Consider the following 19,388-nt stretch of genomic DNA (forward strand, 5'->3'; position numbering starts at 1 on the left):
CAGGGCTGCTCTTCGTGGAGGCGTGCAGTCTCCTCATTGCGGTGGCTTCTCTCATGGAGCTCAGGCTCTAGGCTGCTGGCTTCAGTAGCTGCAGCAAGGGCTTAGCTTCCCCATGGCACGTGCAATCTTTCCAGACCAGGGACCAAACCAGTACACCGTGCATTGGCAGGGTTTTTTTTTTTTTTTTTTTACATAAATGTTCACAGCAGCTTTGTTAGCAGGCAGAATTTTAACCACTGGACCACCAGGGAAACCCTAGAAAAGTAGTTTCTGAGCATGTCATGCTAAGATTAGAGTGTTTCTCAACACTCAATCTATAAAGCCAAGGTGCTGATCTATTCATGGGGCTCTTTCGGGGGAAAAATGACTCTGATTAGAATGAAGCTGTAAATTTCATCAGGGAGAAAGTGTCCCTTGCAAATTATCAGGTTGGATATCCTTTTAGGCAGACGCCCTGTCCATAATGCAAGTCAGATTCTGGCATCCGCTTGCCTCTGTGTAGCCTCTCTAGACATGGAGGACATCTATCAGGGTATCGCTCTACCAGGATGCCCAGGAACAGTGGTCAGCCCCTCCTCATATCTTTGAGGCTTAAAAAAATATTGCCTATTTTCAGTAATGTCTTGTGTTGTGTTTTTTTTCCCCCCTTGAGTGTGTGACCTCAGGCTGTGTACATTTCTAAGGCCTCAGTTTCCTCATTGAAGAATAGCAGAACACTTAAAACTCTCCCCCTTAAAACTTAAACTTGTGACACTCCCTTAAATCTGTCCTCAGTAGCCCTCTTCCTTGGCTAGATTAGTCACATGTGACTGTAATTCTAAGATTTCATCTGATGTTGAAGTCTTATCAGAGCAGTCCTTGCCAACGCCTTCCCCTTATCCATCGAACCTACCATGGTCTTTGTCTGGATGTGATTTTTGGCGTCTCAGAGGTTGTAGATGCTGCTGGCCGGGAGTATCAGGAAACTGACATCGCACAGGAGCACCCAGAATCGATGACTCAAGAATCAGTGTATAAATTTCCCAGCCTGCTTGCCCCTCAGCTCTTTAATCCCATGTCTTGTATTCTACACAATTTCCCAGACTTTGCTTTCAGGATCAAGTGCTGATCCCCCAGGGTGGCAGCTGGCTTAATAGGGCACTCTCTGTTTCCTCTCTTCCCTTCCCGGGGTAATTCCCTCCACTCTCTGCACAGCCCAGATAAATGACTTGTGCTTAAATCTTGTCTCAGGGCCGGTTTCTGGGGGAATCTGAATGAAGACACACGTATTAAACTAAATTGAAAGTATTGTTTCAGGTATTTAAGTCTCTTTGTATTTTCTCCCTTCTTTTGAGTAGATGGATAAAGTATCAGCACCGTGGGATATGCCTGCATGAATTGGATGCTATTACTTAGCTGCCTTCCCTGCAGAGTGAACAGCTCAACATGCCAGTGTGTAAAACGACATAACCCTGTGGTTGCCTTATGCACCCATCAAAGTGCTCGGTGTATGTTCCCATCATTGCATGCTATGCAGTTCAAGAAGGCCAAGAAGAGCCAGGATTTGCAATTAACACAGCAAAGGCAGCCTTAGGGTTCCCAAGTAGCTGGGAAGAAATACAAAGCAAAATGTCCAAAAGTTAATGATGACGAAGAAAGAATCCTTTAATTTTTTGAAAATAATCATCTCAGGACCCTGCTGCTGCTGCTGCTCCTAAGTCACTTCAGTTGTGTCTGACTCTGTGTGACCCCATAGACGGCAGACCACCAGGCTCCCCTTTCCGTGGGATTCTCCAGGCAAGAACACTGGAGTGGGTTGCCATCAGGACCCTGAGTCATGTTGAATTTATAAATGCATGCTTATATAATGTATATATTTAGTAAGGATGGTATAGATCTGTGTTCAGTAGCAACCTATGGAGTCTGGGTACTTGAAATATAACTGGTCCAAAGTGAAACAAGGTACATGTAAATATACATATGCCTTCAGATTTAGCCTGATAAGAAGAATGTAGGGTTTCTCATTAGTGAGTTTTTACTTGAATTACATGTTTAATTTATACTTTGGATATGTGAGTTTGAATAAAAAGTTTTACTAAAGTTAATTTCACCTATTTACTTTTATTCTTTAATGTGGCTACTAAATAATATATAATTACCTATCTGGCTAAATTATATTACTATCATACCATACCGGTCCAAATTATGCTGTAATGACAGAGAAACTATGAATTTTCAGTAGTAAATAATACAGGAATGGTCCATTTCTTAATCATGGTCCTTAACTCCAAAAAAGGCACATATATAAATACAACGGGGGGCTCTATTTCACAGAATCTTCCAAGGGTTCAGGCTGTTAAAGGGACTGTCATTTTGCTCAGACAGTCAAAGATGAAATTTCTTTTGTTACCCCAGAAGGGAGTTTTGGGGGATCTTGCCCCAGCCCATAGTGTCTTGAATCAGAAGAAACACACTCACAAGCCCGTTTTCAGAACTCATCACAAGATTCTAAGGGCAAGTGAGATCAGAGAAACATCACCCTCCCATGTACAAGACAAGTCAGAGTGACACGGACGCACATCTAAAGTGTCTACCACAGTGTGCGTGGTTCGCCGCTGCTGCTAAGTCGCTTCCGTCGTGTCTGACTCTGTGCGACCCCAGAGACGGCAGCCCACCAGGCTCCCCCGTCCCTGGGATTCTCCAGGCAAGAACACTGGAGTGGGTTGCCATTTCCTTCCCCAGTGCATGAAAGTGAAAAGGGAAAGTGAAGTCGCTCAGTCGTGTCCAACCCTCAGCGACCCTATGGACTGCAGCCCACCAGGCTCCTCCGTCCATGGGATTCTCCAGGCAAAAGTTAGTGAAGTGTAAATTTCCAACATCAGTACTCCGGTCTCTAGAGTACAACAGATTAAAGATGGTAAGATGGCACCGATGATATCAGTCATTTACACCTTGACAACAACCACTTAAGAGATGCATTCTTAGGTGAGGAAAAGAACCTGAGACTGAGAAACTGGGCATAGAACTGATACATAAGAAGCACAGAAAACAGACTTGTTTAGCTGTTTGTTTGTTTGTTTGTTTTCCTAGCAGTGTTCTGTGCTTTGATATATATCTCAGGTGAATAAAATGAAATCAAATGTCACCTAACCAAGGCCAGAGAGATGTTCATGGTGAACCTAGCACCGTCCAAAATGCAAGGCTCAGAAAGACTCTGTTGGAACAGTAAGTGTGGCTCCATCTCTCAGGAACAAGGTCATATTTAAACAGAATTCCTACATGTTAATTTAAGATGGAAACACTGCCATTCTCAGTTGGACTCGCAAATCACTCCTTTACTAAAAGGAGAAAATACTAAATGGAAAATCATTTAATACTGAAAGGAAAATCTTACCTGGTGAATAGGAAATTAAAACAAGAAATCTCCATTGATCTCAAAAATTGCTTCTCAGGTAAGCAGATTTGAGGAACTCTCATGCATTTCAGGAATAATTTGATCAATGTGAACATGATACGTAAGTCTACTTGATCAAGACCAGCTATCTACGTATAGACATATAATGCTGCCCAAGACTTGATACTCTTGTTTTAAGCTTTTCTGACTAAATCATCTATTTTCCACAGGCTTTCTCCAGAGGAAGCACAAGTAATGAGGTTTCAGATGGCTAAATTGCATTTACTTCCATTCCACACTGCCTCCCTGAGATGACTTCCACAATGCCTTAATTACATTTTTAGATATTCCCACAGCTTTTCAGCATACATTCATTCATAGTATTTCCCATCTCCTCATTTACGATGTGTACATTTTTGTCATTGTAATTCTCAGAGAGCTGTTATATTTATTAGCCCTCAGGAACAGTTCTCTGTGGCCCTCATGAAATAAAATTCTGTCTGAGTTGGATCGAGGGGCTTCCCAGGTGGCTCAGATGGTAAACCATCTGCTGCAATGCAGGAGACCCAGGTTTGATCCCTGGGTCAGGAAGATCCCCTGGAGAAGGGAATGGCAATCCACTCCAGTATTCTTGCCTGGAGAAGTCCATGGAGAGAGGACCCTGGTGGTCTATAGTCCATGGGGTCTCAAAGAGTCAGACACAACTGAGCAACTGAGTTGAATTAATGGAGTGATTTTATTCTCTATGGCAAATTATATTGCATTTGGCTTAATATTTTGATACTCAGACTAGAAACAGAAAATTGAAAATCAGTCCTAATAATTCTAGATGATATGAAAGATCTAATTAAGATAATGATCAGTGTTTTACTAATTTTTTTTTAATTAATAAGGATGGCTTTACCTTTCATGTTTTTTCTTCAGATTTTCACTGAAAGAAATTAAGATTGTATCTATATAGAACATATTTACCAAGTGTTTCATCAGAAATATCTATAAGACATACATCTACAAGCATCAAGCATATATATATATATACATATATTTATGGACACAAATTTGATACTGATGAGAAACTTTCAACATGATGCTGAGAGGTCAACGTACAGCATAATCCTTATTGTATTGGTTCTGTGTAAGTTTGGAGCGACAGTTGTACCAAGAACAATTAGAGTCAGTAGCATTCATATTTATAAGGAAAACAGTTAATTATACTGCATGAATCCAAAAATGATATATAGCCTCCCTATTTAAAAATACCACCCTTGACTGAAGTGTAAACACACTTAACCTTCTACTGTTAATATTTGTGGAAGATTTGTCAACAGTATCTTAGGGATCTGTTCTTGCTCTCAACTTTTAGGGATAACACTGCCCTTTTATGCCTTTCAATTTAAAAATTCAAATGATACCAAGACTGGTAGCAAATCGAGACAATAGTTTTCTAATGTCAATCAGTGAACAATTAGAACCAGAAAACTTAGGTAGCATGAAGTTATTAATTACCTAAGGCTAGGCATGACGTGCACAATTCAAAAGGGGGGAAATGGCATTATGAGGGATGAGTCATAAAAAGAGTAGAGTGGGCTTCATCATGGGAGCTTCCCAGGTGGCGCTAGTGGTGAAGAACCCGTCTCCCAGCGCGGGAGATTGAGCCCTGGGTTGGGGAGATCCCCGGAGGAGGGCATGGCAGCCCTCTCCAGTATTCTTGCCTGGAGAATCCTATGAACAGAGGAGCCTGGTGGGCCATGGTCCACAGGGTCACACAGAGTCAGACACAACTGGAACAACTTAGCACACTCACACATGGGCTTCATGATATTATTCAGTGTTCATGCTAAGCAAAATATAACTTTAAGCCAGCTTCAAGAGCTTTAAGAGAGAAGTTAAGCTTTCATACTTATTTTTTATATTCCCTTCAGGCTCTCACAGTAGGATATAAAGATAGAAAGGATTCAATAAAGATTTGTTCATTCAATATTTACCACTTTTTTATAGTGCCAACTATATCCAGGTTATAAATGTATATCACAAACAAGAAAGTGTCATTGCTGTCAAAGCGTTTATGGTCTGCATGGGGTTTCCAAACAATAAAACATGAATAGAATTCATTGTTAATACAAGAACAAAATATAAAGATCAGCTATATTTCTGTACACTGTAATTAATCTATAAATAAAATTTTAAAAAATTATATTTACAATATTATAAAAATTACTTAGAAATAAATTTTCATAAAGAAGCACAAATTCATACTCTGAAAACTACAAAATATTATTGAAATTAGAGATTTAAATAAATGGAAAGAGCAAAATAAATGAAAGAAATTATAGAAGATCTAAATTAATCATGAATCAAATGACAATATTAAGATGGCAGTACTTCTCAGATGTATCTACAGATTCAATGTAAGCCCTACTACAGAGGGCTTCTTGGCAGAAATTGACAAGCTGATCCTAAAATTCACTTGAAAATTTAAGGTATGCAAAATGGCCAAAGCAATCTGGAAAAAGAAAAGCAGAGTTGGAAAACTCAGACTTATTGATTTTAGAACTTACTGCAAAACTAGATCAGTCAAGTAAGTGTGGTAGTGGTATAAGGTAAACATAGATCAAAGGAACAAAACTGAGAGTTCAAAAATAAAACTTCACATTTATTTATGCACAATTTATTTTTGACAAATTTGCCAAGACAATTTAATGAGGGTATAGAAGGGTCTTTAACAAATAGTTCTGAGACAGCTGGATAGCTACATGCAAAAGAATGATATTGAACCCCTAACTCATACCATAGAAAAAAGTTAAAATGGATAATAGATATAATATCATATCTGAAACTATAAGATTCTTAAAAACACTGAAGTAACTCTTCATGACCTTAACTTAGGCAATGAATTTGTAAAGAAAATTCCAAAATCCAAAAGCTGTTATTGATATATTGATACAATAATATTTATATATGTTTAGTTGAATTTCATCCATTTTTAAAAATTATACTTTAATGTACACCTTCAAGAGAGTAAAAATAAAATACACAGGAGAACGTATGTGAGAATGTATTTCAAATTATGTACCTCATAAGGGATTTATACCTAGAATATATAACAAACAGAAAGACAAATTCCCTATTAAAAATAGGCAGAATATCTGAATAACCATTTTCCCAAACAACATGTGCACATGGTCAACAGACATATAAAAAGATGCTTAAACTACAAGGAGATGCCGTTCCATACCCAATAGGATAGCTAAAATCAAAAGACAGAAAATAACAAAAGTTAGTGAAAATGCTTCTTCACTAACATTGGAGGGAGAAATTGGAACCCTCATACGCTGACAGCGGAAATGTGACACAAATCAATCATTATTAAAAAACAGATTCAGTTCAGTTCAGTTGCTCAGTCGTGTCCGACTCTTTACAACCCCATGAATCGCAGCATGCCAGGCCTCCCTGTCCATCACCAACTACCAGAGTTCACTCGGACTCACGTCCATCGAGTTGTTGACGCCATCCAGCCATCTCATCCTTGGTTGTCCCCTTCTCCACCTGCCCCCAATCCCTCCCAGCATCAGAGTCTTCTCCAATGAGTCAACTCTTCGCATGAGGTGCCCAAAGTACTGGAGTTTCAGCTTTAGCATCATTCTTTCCGAAGAAATCCCAGGGCTGATCTCCTTTAGAATGGACTGGTTGGATCTCCTCTCAGTCCAAGGGACTCTCAAGAGTCTTTTCCAACATCCAGTTCAAAAGCATCAATTCTTTGGCACTCAGCTTTCTTCACAGTCCAACTCTCACATCCATACATGACCACTGGAAAAACCATAGCCTTGACTAGACGGACCTTTGTTGGCAAAGTAATATCTCTGCTTTTTAATATGCTGTCTAGGTTGGTCATAACTTTTCCTCCAAGGAGTAAGAGTCTTTTATTTCATGGCTGTAATCACCATCTGCAGTGATTTTGGAGCCCCCCAAAATAGAGTCTGACACTGTTTCCACTGTTTCCCCATCTATTTCCCATGAACTGATGGGACCAGATGCCATGATCTTCGTTTTCTGAATGTTGAGATTTAAGCCAACTTTTTCACTCTCCTCTTTCACTTCCATCAAGAGGCTTTTTAGTTCCAATGAACACCCAGGACTGATCTCTTTCAAAATGGATTGGTTGGATCTCCTTGCAGTCGAAGGGACTCTCAGGAGTCTTCTTCAACACCACAGTTCAAAAGCATCAATTCTTCAGCACTCAGCTTTCTTCACGGTCCAACTCTCACATCCATACATGACCACTGGAAATACCATAGCCTTGACTAAACAGAACTTTGTTGGCAAAGTAATGTCTCTGCTTTTGAATATGCTATCTAGGATGGTCATAACTTTCCTTCCAAGGAGTAAGCGTCTTTTAATTTCATGGCTGCCGTCACCATCTGCAGTGATTTTGCCAACTTCTTAAAAAGTTAAACATAGAGTTAACCACATGATCCACTATCAACATATACCCAAGAGAATTGAAAATTTTTGCCCAAACACTTACAGATGAATGTTTATAAAAAGCACTATATGCAATAGACCAAGAAGTGGAAACAGCCTAACTGCTCATCAGCTGATGAAGAAATTAACAAGATGTGTATATCCACAAAATGGAATACTGTACTCAGTCACTTCAATTGTGCCCGACTCTTTGCGACCCTATGGACTAGAGCCCATTAGTTTTCTCTGTCCATGGGATTCTCCAGGCAAGAATACTAGAGTGGGTTGCCATTTCCTCCTCCAGGGGATCTTCCTGACCTAGGGACTGAACCCACACCTCCCACATCTCCTGCATTGCAGGCATATTCTTTATCTCTGAGCCACTGGGGAAGCCGCCTATATGGAATGTTATTCAGACACAAAAAGGAATGAAGTTCTGATATATGTTACAGCACAGATGAATTTTTTTAACATTACACTAGGTGGGAAAAGCTGGTCACAAAGAACCAATATTGTATGTTTCTATTTATATGAAATGTTCACCATGGGCAATTTCACAGTCAGAAACTATATTAGTGGCTGTCAAAGGTTGGGGTGGAAGGAGAGAGAATGGGGAGTAACTGCTAATGGGTTCAAGTGTCCTTTTAAAGATGATTAAAATATTCTGGAATCAGATAGCAGTGATGCATGCATGATTTTGTGTCCATTCTAAAATGTACTTTAAAAGGGCAAACTTTATGATGTGTGAATTTGCAAGAATTTAGACAACGTAATGCAAACTAAGGAAATAGTGCCCACAAGACTGCCATCACTTCATGCTGTTGCTGCTGCTAAGTCGCTTTAGTCAAGTCCGACTGTGCAACCCCTTAGATGGCAGCCCACCAGGCTCCCCCATCCCTGGGATTCTCCAGGCAGGAACACTGGAATGGGTTGCCATTTCTTTCTCCAATGCATGAAAGTGAAAAGTGAAAGTGAAGTCGTTCAGTCTTGTCTGACTCTCAGCGACCCCATGGACTGCAGCCCACCAGGCTCCTCTGTCCATGGGATTTTCCAGGCAAGAGTACTGGAGTGGGTTGCCATTGCCTTCTCCACCTCACTTCATGACCTAGATACAAATTTGGAGGTCCCCAGGGCCACATTCACAGTAGATGGCTACAAATTAGGGGGTTTCCTAATAACCATCCTCAGATTCAGTAATTCACTGAAATGACTCATAGAACTCAAGAAAGCACTGTACTTAGAGTCACAGTTTTATTTTAAGAAAGGGTATAAATCAAAACGAGTGAAAGGAGGAGACACTTAGGGTCAAGACTGGGAAATTTCCAAAAGCAAAGTTTCCATCATTTTCAGAGTTGTACTACCTTCCCAGCACCAATATGTTACAATATACATGGACTATTGTGAAACAGGAAAGCTCACCCATGTGTTAGTGTCCAGAGCTTTTATTGAGGTTTAGCTATGTATCAGTGAAATACAATGGACTGGAATGGGCCAAAATTTAACTCAGATTACCGTTATATCTACTACTGTGGGCAGGGATCCCTTAGAAGAAATAGAGTAGCCATCATAGTCAACAAAAGAGCCCTAAATGCAGTTCTAGGGTACAGTCTCAAAAACAACAGAATGATCTCTGTTCATTTCCAAGGCAAACCATTCAATATCACAGTAATTCAAGCCTATGCCCTGACCAGTAATGCTGAAGAAGCTGAAGTTGAACAGTTCTATGAAGACCTACAAGACCTTCTAGAACTAACACCCAGAAAAGATGTCCCTGTCATTATAGGGGACTGGAATGCAAAAGTAGGAAGTCAAGAGATACCTGGAGTAACAGGCAAATTTGTCCTTGGAGTACAAAATGAAACAGGCCAAAGGCTAACAGAGTTTTGCCAAGGGAACATACTGGTCATAGCAAATACCCTCTTCCAACAACACAAGAGAAGACTCTACACGTGGACATCACCAGATGGTCAATACCAAAATCAGATTGATTATATTCTTTGCAGCTAAAGATGGAGAAGCTCTATACAGTCAGCAAAAACAAGACCGGGAGCTGACTGTGGCTCAGATCATGTACTCCTTAATTGAAGAAAGTAGGGAAAACCACTAGACCATTCAGGTATGACCTAAATCAAATCCCTTACAATTATACAGTAGACATGAAAATAAATTCAAGGGATTAGGTCTGGTGGACAGAGTGCCCCAAGAACTACAGACAGAGGTGTTGAACGGCATCACCGACTTGATGGACATGAGTTTGAGTGAGCTCTGGGAGTTTGTGATGGACAGGAAAGCCTGGCATACTGCAGTTCACAGTGTCGCAAAGAGTTGGACACGACTGAGCAACTGAATTGAACTGAATTATGTAGCCATGATTGATTGAATCATGATCCACATTGTTGAACTCAGTTTCTATCCCTCCTTTCTTGACCAAAGGTGGGGTTTATGCCAAGTTAATCAAAACCTAAAGTCTCTAATAACTTGGTTGGCCTTTCTGTCATGACCAAGTGTTACTTCTTTAATAAAACTTAGCATCTCCTTAGCATAAACTTTCAGATGTAATCGAAATTAGACATCATGAATAACAAAGGTACTCTTCATACTCAAGAAATTAAAAGACATTGGAAGCTACCTGCTAGGACTCCCAGAACAAATTTCAGATCTCTCTTTAGGTCGGATCAAATTCCTTACTACACAGAATTATAAAACAGTCAACTTGCTATTTTAAAAAGAAGAAAGAAAATAAAAAGGAACATTGAATCCTGATTTATGATGTACACTACCTATATACCTATATACTACCTACATGTATATAAAGTAAGTATAAGAATTTAAGTCATATTAAAGAATTTTAGCAAGATTCTACAGAAAGTTAATATATGCACATCATTGTTATTGAAATAATACCTGGAGAATTCCATGGTCAGAGCAGCCTGGTGGACTAGAGTTCATGGGGACCCTCACTCGTGTCCGACTCTTTGTGACCTCATGAACTGTAGCCCACCAGGCTCCTCTGTCCATGGAATTCTCCAGGCAAGGATACTGGAGTGGTTAGCCATTCCCTTCTCTAGGGAAGGGAGAAAACTAATTTTGATATGTTAGATCACAGAAAGCATTGCTAAGGCAGTGACATTTGGATGACATTTTGCGTGGAAGATAGCCAGGGAAAGTGAAAGTGTGGAGGAAGGGAGTTCAAGGCAAAGAAAGCATCAAGTGTAATAGAAGAGGGAATATGCTAGGGAGTTTGAAAAACATACAGAAAGATGACACAGAAAGTAGAGGCCAATGTATATAGCTCCATATAGGCCACAAGGAGGGGTGTGGATTTAATGCTGAGTGCTGGGCATGTGATTGCAAGGTCACACTCTGCCCTTTTGAGTCCTCCAGTCTAGTCTGTGGGGCACAAATGCTGAACAAATAGCCACACAGAGAAAATAGAATTACAGACTGGGACACGCTACAAAAGACAATTCCCACTTATCCTGGGGCTTTATAACCAAAAAACCAGATTTAACTTGGGGATAGAAAGGACTTCTTATGGGGAGTAACCTTTAAGGAAAAGTTTAAAGGAGAGCTGGGTAAAAATAACCAGTTATATTAAATTTATTATTTTAGATATATGTGAATGCATAAAGATAGATAGCTAGATAGATAGATTCATAGAATTCATTCACTTTAATTAAAATTTTAAAGTGGTGACCCTAATGAGAGTTGTGTTGAAAAGAATGACAAATTTTCAGTCATAGAATATACGCCATCAGGCATGAAAATTTTATTATCTTTGCAATGACAGATTGATTCACTATACAGGACTTCATAATATTTGAAATTAGGAACATGGCATTAAAGTTCACAAACTGATTACCGTAATTATAGTTCATTTGATCTTGATTGCTTTTGTAGGAACTCCTGATTAAATCTATCTGCCCTTGTAATTCCTAAAGCTTCTTTCTTACAATGCTAAAAATTTCTTGGGATAATAATTCAGCATTTTGCTTTTAGCCCTTCCCTTCTCCATGTACGATATTGTTATGGTTGTTTTAAACATACTTATATTATTCTTAAAGACCTGGAGTAGTAGTTTACAAAGATTTTCATTTACAGTATTCAGAGATTTAAAACAAGTTCAGTTCAGCTCAGTCACTCAGTCATGTCTGACTCTTTGAGACCCCAGGGACTGCAGCACTCCAGGCTTGCCTGTCCATCACCAACTCCCAGGGTTTACTCAAACTCATGTACATCGAGTCGGTGATGCCATCCATCCCTCTCACCCTCTGTCGTCCCCTTCTCCTCCCGCCTTCAGTCTTTCCCGGCATCAGGGTCTTCTCCAATGAGCCAGTTCTTTACATCAGGTGGCCAAAGTATTGGAATTTAAGCTTCAACATCAGTCCTTCCAGTGAATATTCAGGACTGATTTCCTTTAAGATGGACTGGTTGGATCTCTTTGCAGTCCAAGGGACTCTCAAGAGTCTTCTCCAACACCACAGTTCAAAAGCATCAATTCTTCAGTGCTCAGCTTTTTTTATAGTCCAACTCTCATATCCACACATGACTACTGGAAAAACCATAGCTTTGACTATATGGACCTTTGTTGGCAAAGTAATGTTTCTGTGTTTTAATATGCTATCTAGATTAGTCATAGCTTTTCTTCCAAGGAGCAAGCATCTTTAAATTTCATGGCTGCAGTCACCATCTGTGGTGATTTTGGAGCACGCCCACCACCCCCCCCCAAAAATAAAGTTGGGGAAGCAAACAATACCTTCTATTTATAGATGAGGAGATTGAAGATCAGCCAGGAGAAGAGAATGTTCCTAAGCTGCATAGCCCTTACTGTGTTCATTTCTCTTCTTCAGGTTGCCAGAGAGCTCTAGGATGTTGGATTCACACTAGCAAGGAGTCATCTGTGCATTCTTCTTCACCAACATGGAAATGCGTGAGAAAGTCACTTTGCTTCTTTACCAAAGGAGAGTATAGAGGCTAGAAAGAACCAAACATGCAGAGGACAAGTTCCCATAGAAACGCAAAGATCTTTTGATTTCCCCCCTCCAATTTTCACTTTTTAGCTTACACCTTACAACTTGGATTTTGGCAGCCAAATGACAAGTCAGTGGCTACTCTCTGGGGCAAGGCAAGAGGTTGGAAGGTAGGACGTAGCTGTCTGTCTGCAGATATTAACCCTTGAAGAAGACTTCTGTGGATCTAGAGCCCCAGCCCTCTATAATTTAGTTCATAAAAATAATTCATCCAAGATGGTTCAGTTAGATGAGTGGGCTTGATAGAATTCCCAGAAAACCAAGGCCACCAATGTGTGTGTTGGGGGGGGAGGGCCGGTGGCGGGAGGAAGATATTGGATGATGGCTGCTACTTTGGAAGCCTTGCCCATGAGAGATGAAAGGTATGAGCCCAAGGAGGCTGAAACTGTAAGGGCAAGCATAGCAAAGGTAATATTGAACATTAATTGGGTACCAGAGGCCTGCTGGAAGTTTGAGACCTCAAATAGAGACACCTCCATCCCACACAAGACCATGGGATGAAAACTCAGTCCCAGGGAAACTGCTGACCTTGTATAAAAAGTTCAGAGGCCAATTGTGACTCAAAGTGAGGACCCAGTAATTCTCCCAAAGGAACAATTCCAATTCCTTCTATTAACACATGGTTGAGAAAGAGGGAAAAAATAAGAAGGTCCATTGGTCTTGATATGGACTGAGGTGTGTCTTCTCAGTTCATCTGTCAGAGTCCAAAGCCCCAGTATTTCAGAATGTGGCTGTATTTGGAGACAGGGCCCTTAAGAATGAGGCTTCCCAGATAGCTTCTTATAAAGAACCTCCTGCTAAGGCAGGAGACCAAAGAGATGTGGGTCTGCTTCCTGGGTTGAGAAGATCCCCTGGAGGAGGGCACAGCAACCCACTCCAATATTCTTTCCTGGAGAATCCCATGGATAGAGGAGCATCCCAGGATACCATCCATAGGGTCACAAAGAGCTGGACATGACTGAGCGATTTAGCAGAGGACTTAGTACAGAGGGGAAGAAGAATGAGATAGGGGTATAGGATTAAGAGACACAAACCCCCATGTATCAGAGAAATACACTACAAGGATATTTTGTACAGCACAGGATAATATAGCCATTATTTTACAACTTTAAATGGAGTAAGTGTGTGTGTTAGCTGCTCAGTCATGTCCAACTCTTTTCGACATCGTGGACTGTGGACTGCCGGGCTCCTCCTTCCATGGGATTTCCTCCGGCAAGAATAGTGGAGTGGGTTGCCATTTCCTTCTCCAGGGGATCCTCCCAACCCAGGGATGGACCTGGGTCTCCCACATTGCAAGCAGATTCTATGCCACCAAGGAGTATAATCTAAAAATACTGACTCACTGTGTTGCACATCCAAAACAATATAGCATTGTAAATCAACTGTACTTCAATAAAACAAAAAATGATTTAAGTTAAATGAGAGCACAAGACCCTAATCTAACACCAGCTGGACTGGATTTTTTATAACAAACACAGAGGGAAAACCATGTGAAGACAAGCAGAAGATAGCCATCCACAAGACAAGGAGACAGATCTCAGAAGAAACCGACCCTGCAAATATAGGTAGCTCGCTGTTTTCCTTCTAAGCCGCACACTTCTCTGGGGGGAGGGAGTCATCATAAAATGCAGCCAAGCCCTGAGGAGATGGACTAGGAAAATGAGGGAATCTAGTCTGTATTAGGAGCAACGTGTGGCACCAGCAGGCCCATCTGTAAGGAAATAAAGAGATTTTCTGGGTAATGAGGAAGGGGACGCTATTTCCCTCTTCTGTTTCTGCAAACTGCCCAGAGACAGCAGTGAAACAGCACCTCAGTGAGGGGGGAAAATGCCTTTTCCTCCTCCTTCACTATACAGCATACAAAGGACCACCTCACACTTCAGAGTGGACCACCTCACTGGGATTTAGCTAAGTCATGTTGTTCAAGTCTTAACAAAAATCCTTGACCCAAAAGTGATACAATCTAGAAGAAGGAAACCAAGATATAATAGGTGGTTGCTTTCAATAGTATCATTCTTGGCATTCTGCTCTTTCTTTTTTTCTTTTTGAATTATTTCTGTATTCAGAATCATGGCCATTGCAGCTGTACAGTTCTTGATTTGCTTTGGTTACACTTTAGTTTTTTAAAAGACATAGGAAAGTATTCAAATGAGATATGGCTTGAGAAATGAAAAGAGAGGATGAGTCATTGAAAGCTCTAGGGGAAACCTGGGTTCCCCTGTGCTGCTGAGAACTCAGGCTGCAGTGCATTGGAGCCGCACTGTGGTCAGAAAGCACCCCCACCCTCAGAAATCTAAGCAGAACAAATGTTAGAGTGAAGAGCCAGGTGGGGTCATTCTCTCCAAGTCTCCTAGAGACACCTTCAGCTGATCTAGCAGGCAGGTAGGTGCAGAGTGTCATTGCCCCTCTGGGGAGTAGGGAGCCCTTCTCGTGCCCTTCGGCAATTGATCTTAATCATTCTGAATCAGAGGAATCAGCAAGTCCATCACTTGGACTTAATTATCTTTTCTTTACTCAAACAATGAACGATTCCAGGAGCTTATTAATTTTCCATTCCAGAATGAGCGCATGAAGGCTACCCAGTATGATGTTCCGCTGCCTTTGAAAAATTCCACTCATGCCTTGGGTCTGTACTGTGAATTGGCTGTACATATTCTCTTAATTAACACTTGGAATCACATTGAATCTTATTGACAAGGGCTTAAGGTGAGGTCATACTAGCATGCATAAGATCATGGCATCTGGTCCCATCACTTCATGGCAAATAGATGGGCAAACAGTGGAAACAGTGGCTGCCTTTATTTTGAGGGGCTCCAAAATCACTGCAGATGGTGATTGCAGCCATGAAATTAAAAGACACTTACTCCTTGGAAGGAAAGTTATGACCAACCTAGACAGAATATTAAAAAGCAGAGATATTACTTTGCCAATAAAGGACCATCTAGTCAAGGCTATGGTTTTTCCAGTGGCCATCTATGGATGTGAGAGTTGGACTATAAAGAAAGCTGAGTGCCAAAGAATTGATGCTTTTGAACTGAGGTGTTGGAGAAGACCCTTGAGAGTCCCTTGGACTGCAAGGAGATCCAACCAGTCCATCCTAAAGGAGATCAGTCCTGGGTGTTCATTGGAAGGACTGATGTTGAAGTTGAAACTCCAATACTTTAGCCACCTGATGCAAAGAGCTAAATCATTGGAAAAGACCCTGATTCTGGGAAAGATTGAGGGCAGGAGGAAAAGGAGACGATAGAAGATGAGATGGTTGGATGGCATCACTGACTCAATGGACATGGATTTGGGTGGACTCTGGGAGTTGGTGATGGACAGGGAGGCCTGGCGTGCTGCGGTTCATGGGGTAGCAAAAATTCAAACACAACTAAGCGACTGAACGGAACTGAAATGTTTGTTAACTGTATGCACCTACATGCTGAGTTGCTCAGTTGTGTCCAGTTCTTTGTGACCCCATGGGTTATAGCCCACCAGGATCTTCTGTCTATGGGATTTTTCAGGCAAGAACACTGGAGCAGGTTGCCATTTCCTCCTGAAGGGGATCTTCCTGACCCAGGGATTGAGCCAACACCTCCTGTGTCTCCTACACTGGCAGTCAGATTCTTTACCACTAACCAACCAGAGGCTGGTGCACTACGGAACCCTGCCCACCAGCCAGAACACAGGAGCCCCTGTATCTAATATCTGTCAATCTGCCCCTGCAGCTGCCTCTTCCTGAGTTCAGGATTAATCATCTCTCCCTTGGACAATAACATTAGTCTTCCTCTTACTTTTCCAGTCCATCTTCCTACACTCAACCATACCAAAGTACCTATACTTCCTTGGACGTACTTCCAAGTGGTGCTTTGTACATTGTTTCTCTTTGACCAGGAATGCCCTCCTGCCCCTGTTACCCCACCTAACTTCTACTCCTCCATCAAGAAACACCCTAAGGACCACTTCCCTGAGAAACCTCCTTTCCTGCCCACAGATATCACTGCCTGTTTCTGGATGGGCCTATTCCTTACACAGAATAATTCAAAATAATTGGACACTTCTAAAATTGTATTACTCAATAATTAGGCCACATGTGGGGCTTCCCTGGTAGTTTAGCTGGTAAAGAATCTGCCTGCAATGCAGGAGACCCCGGTTCAATATTTGGGTGGAGAAGATCCCCTAGAGAAGACATAGGCTACCCACTCCAGTATCCTTGGGCTTCCCTGGTGGTTCAGATGCTAAAGACTCTGCCTGTAATTCGGGAGACCTGGGTTTGGTCCCTAGGTTGGGAAGATCTCCTGGAGGAGGGCATGGCAACCCACGCCAATATTCTTGCCTGGAGAATCCCATGGACAAAGAAGCAGATTATAACTCTGGAATAGTACCCAAATAGACAGTGAAAGTATTAGTTGCAGAGTTGTGTCCAAGTCTGTTCGACCTCATGGACTATATATAGCCTGCCAGGTTCCTCTGTCCATGGGATTCTTCCAGCAAGAATATTGATGTGGGCTGCCATTCCCTCCTCCAGGGGATCTTCCTGACCTAGGGATCAAACCTGGGTCTCCTACACTTCAGGCAGATTCTTTACCATCTGAGCCACCAAGGAAGCCCAAGTAGACAGTACCCTTTTTGATTATACAAGAGGATCCCCTATTCTGTGGCCTGTTCTTTAAAAAGATACATATTGCCAACATACCAAAAAATGCATTTGTGAAAATATGCATGAGTGAGGAGTGAAGTCACCCAGTCTCGTCCAACTCTGCGACCCCATGGAATGCAGCCTACAGGGCTCCTCTGTCCATGGGATTCTCCAGGCAAGAGTACTGGAGTGGATTGCCATTCCCTTCTCCAAAAAGAAGATGCATAGACACTTCTATCACTTTTTATATGGCACTCAATACTTGCACAAGAGATTCAGAATCCTAAACAAGGACTCATATGATTAACATCATTTGGACCCAGGAAAAAAATGTGTTTCCATGTCTCTTGCCCTTGGTCCAGACAGAAAGAGCTGCATTCAAATGCTGGGAAAGTTTTGGGGAGTGGGTTCTCAAGTTAGAGATGGGCTGCTCTGGAGTACGGAGGCAATTTGACAGACAAGAACACCTGCATAGGAGGAAAGATGAAATAATTAACTCATCCCACCCATCTTCTTAGTTATAAATGCAACGGGCTTTTACAAAATGAGTTCTCATTTCCCAGTAATGCCGAGTGTCCACTTTCTTGCTTCTCTTTGGTTTCAGTTCTTTATTCCAGCGGGTTTTACAAGTTGATGCAATATCCACAATAGTTCCATAAGTTGGCAGAAGAAAATTTTGTAACATAAAACAGTTGCTTGTGCAAACATCTTTGACCCTTCAGAACAATACCCAGACATATGTAATACTTAAGTTTAGTAGTGTTTGATAATTTGTCAACTTTGAGGCAAATCAAAACTTGGTAGTATGCTCGTTTTGTCTTAGTAAAGGCACAGTTGTCAAATTTAATAGGGTGATATGTAACTCATTAAAACTTAGGCATATAGACAGTGGGACTCCATTCAGACACTTGTCTCAAGTGTTCATGGAAGCCTGTACATTGATTCCTAGATATTAATACCCCACCCACTTCTTGTGGAGAAATATCAGGATCCTCAGTGTCAGACCATTCTTTCTTCAGTGCCCTGAGGAAATGAATGAACCCATAATGATGCCATTGATTGTGGTGTGCTATAAAAGTTATCTTATATATGCTATAAAACACAAACTAAGCTTCTGTGTGCAATTTAATTATGAGCAGGGTTTACTGAGCATTTATAGCATTATACAAGTTGCTGTGATAGCTTCCTTACAAGTTGGTTATGACAGCATATTCACATAAAGCCCAGTTCCAGAGTTGTAATTTCAAGTGTTTCTTTTCTTTTTTTTTAATCTTCTATGTACAGTTCTCACTCCTTATTTAGCAGTGATGTTCGCATAGCTGGCTCCATTCCTAGAAGACAGGGACGAGATCATATTCTCCTTGGATATGCAAACCCTACAGTGGGTGCCTGTTTTTAAAAGCATTTCTTGCTGTTTTCAATCCTACCTGACCCCGCCCCCCCCAAAAAAAAACTGGATGCATAGGTTGGAGGAAAGTTCTTGATATTTGATAAGAAATTGCAGCGATCCAAGGACTCTTCAGAAATGTCTTTTATTTCCTTAAAAAATATTGAAGTAAGTATAAAAAAGAAAGAGATATTTGAAAGAAAGGAATACTGTCAATATCTTGTATATTACAGGTAGTCCTTGATAGCAGCCTTTTTTTTTTTTTTTGCTGTGTTATAGTTGGTGCTCCATAAATGCACAGGAAATGAATCAAAGATGCATATGAGCAGCTCTCTGCTCTACAGATGTAGTGTTTTTACGAGTGACATCTGTTTCCCACTTCTGTCTCAGTTTTTTGTTTCTTTAATCACACCATGGTCTTAATTTTTAGTAGCATTTTATCACCTACATTCCTTTAGCTAACAACTGTTTAATTAGCATCTACTAGATGCTTTAAGGGGGCTTCCCTTGTGGCTC

Source organism: Budorcas taxicolor, chromosome 21 (genome assembly GCF_023091745.1).
Source record: "Budorcas taxicolor isolate Tak-1 chromosome 21, Takin1.1, whole genome shotgun sequence".
NCBI lineage: Eukaryota > Metazoa > Chordata > Mammalia > Artiodactyla > Bovidae > Budorcas > Budorcas taxicolor.